At 45.9% G+C, this 2,810-nt stretch overlaps 1 pseudogene; it reads left to right on the forward strand.

Moving 5' to 3' along the window:
• Positions 1-1,681: 1,681 nt before the first annotated feature.
• On the forward strand, positions 1,682-2,414 carry LOC102773783 (annotated as a pseudogene).
• Positions 2,415-2,810: the final 396 nt, after the last annotated feature.

Consider the following 2,810-nt stretch of genomic DNA (forward strand, 5'->3'; position numbering starts at 1 on the left):
CTGGAGATCAGGGACGATCTGTGAGGGCACTGGCAGGGCGATGGGGGGTGAGGGGGGTGCTGGCACCCACCTTGGCCTGCGGGCTGGGGGCAGCTCCTGCATTGAGCATCTGCCCCCTGGTGGTCAGTGTGCATCATAGCAACCAGTCTTTCTACAGTTCGGTCAATTTGCATATTAGGCTTTTATGATATAGAATTTTTTTTAACAATTTCTTAGTGATTTTTTCCTCAGTACTTCAACTGTCCTTTTGTTCTTTTATGTTTCTCGTTCATGGATGCCATGTTCTTTGGAAGTTTGTTTAGACCAAGTTTCGGCCTTTTGGACTTCCTCCACGTGAATAGGAGTTCACTTTTTGAATAATAAGAATTAAATGTCACGGGGGGTAAGGAGGGGACATTAGGATTTTAGAGGTGCTTCGGTGGGACATGGCCAAAAAGAGGCTGGGAACCACTGACCTAGACATTAGCACTTAATTGTGCAGGTTCTGTGTCTACCACCACACTGTAAACTCCTTAAGGGCAAGGGTGTCTTTTATGTCTTAGTATCCACCCACTATTAGGAGCTCTTGATTAACTGATGGGAAGGCTGACAGAGTGCCAGGGCCAGGGGTGCCGGTGCTGGTTGGGAGACCATCATAATTAATTCCTTTCAGGCGGATGTGACTGTAAACATCTTCTCTGCATTTCCCCTATAGCACTCATGAATCCCTCTGCCTCAGCGTCTTCTCCCACTTCTATTGTTAAGAAGCATTTTCAATCTTCAAATCCTTGAGTTGAAATTATAACCAAAATAGTGAGAAATCAAAGAGGAATTCTCTGCAATCCATAATCAGGATACCTAGAATGGTGACCGTAGGAAAAGACGTTAGTGTGGAAGAGGGTATCTTCTTTTTTGGATCTTCCAGCAAATCATGAAACATCTTTTCCTGTCTGAGTGTAACAGGCACTGGGATTGGGGCCTTAAGGGGGCTGCTCTGGGATTGTCAGGCCAGAGACTGACACCACCTAGTGGTCAGCGAAAGAAGTGTAATAGGGAGGCTGTTTCTGAAGGATCTGGTGGAAGATGGGAAGAGACCAAGATTTATTGAGCTACTATTTACCATGTACCAATTCACGCAATGGGTTTTACATGGATTAGCTCACTCGAGTCTCGTAACCACGTTATGGCATAGGTGTTATTTCCAGTTTGTAGATATGGGACTAGAGCAGTGGTTCTCAACCTTCCTAAGGCCGCGACCCTTTAATACAGTTCCTCATGTTGTGGTGACCCCCAATTTCATTGTTACAAATTGAACATAATTAAAGCATAGTGATTAATCACAAAAACAATATGTAATTATATATGTGTTTTCCGATGGTCTTAGGCAACCCCTGTGAAAGGGTCGTCCGACCCCCAAAGGGGTCGCGACCCACAGGTTGAGAACCGCTGGAATAGAGGCTCAAAGAGGTGAAGGCAATCTGCCCCAGATCACAATGTGGATTGGAGCCCAGTTTTCATACATTAATAAACATTTATTAGATACCTCAAATGTGTAGAGCATATTGGTAGGCACTAGGGACAAGAAATGGAAATACAAAGTCTCAGATTTCAGGGAGCACATAGATTAGTGGAGATGTGCGATAAGATGACTGACAGTTATAACGCAGTACCTTAGTGTCTATAATAAAGGCAAGTGCAGATGGCCATGGGAACCAGGGACGGATACTTATTCCAGATAAGGGGGCCAAAGCCCAGCAGTGTAGACGATACCAGCTACATGTTGAAAGAGAAGAAGGAAGTGACAGGCAACGGCAGGAGGAAAGTTTGTTTTAGGTTGGCGGGCAAGCAAAGGCATGGAGGCATGAGGAAGTTTAAAACACTTGAGGAAGCTTTCCGATCTGCCATCCATGGTGGAACTGCCACCAAGATGCAAATTTTTTGTGAAAACCTTTGTGAGGAAGACCATCACTCTCGAGGCTGACCCCTTGGATGCAAGAGAGAATGTAAAGGCCAAGATCCAAGATAAGGAAGGGATTCCCCCTGATCAGCAAAGACTGATCTTTGCTGGCAAGCAACTGGAATATGGATGTTCTTTGTTTGACCATAACCTTCGAAAGGAGTCCACTCTTTATCTTGTGTTGAGACTACGTGGTGGTGCTAAGAAAGGAAAGCACTTTTACACCATTCCCAACAGGAGTGAGTATAAGAGAAAGAGGGTTAAGCTGGCTGTCCTGAAATACTATAAGGTGGATGAGACGGCACAATCAGTTGCCTTCGTTGGGAGTGCCCTTTAGATGAATGTGTGCCAGAGGTTTATGGCCAGCCACTGTAACAGTCATTGTTGTGGCAAATGTCTGACCTATTGCTTCAACAAACTAGAAGATATGGGTCATAAGAGACATCACCTGGCCCAGCCGGCAGGGCTCAGTGGTTGAGCATCAACCTATGAACCAAGAGGTCATGGTTTGATTCCTGGTCAGGGCACATGCCCAGGTTTTGGGCCCAATCCCCGGACCATGCAGGTGGCAGCTGATTAATGATTCTCTTTCATCATTGATGTTTCTTTTTGTTTGTTTAATATATTTTATTGATTTTTTTACAGAGAAGAAGGGAGAGGGACAGAGAGTTAGAAACATCCATGAGAGAGATCAATCAGCTGCCTCCTGCACCCCCCCCCCCCAGTGGGGATGTGCCCGAAACCAAGGTACATGCCCTTGACCGGAATCGAACCTGGGCCCCTTGAGTCCGCAGGCCGACGCTCTATCCACTGAGCCAAACCGGTTCGGCTCATCATTGATGTTTCTATCTCTCTTTCACTCTCCCCTCATCTC

Source organism: Myotis davidii, unplaced genomic scaffold (genome assembly GCF_000327345.1).
Source record: "Myotis davidii unplaced genomic scaffold, ASM32734v1 scaffold1134, whole genome shotgun sequence".
NCBI classification, from domain to species: Eukaryota; Metazoa; Chordata; class Mammalia; order Chiroptera; family Vespertilionidae; genus Myotis; species Myotis davidii.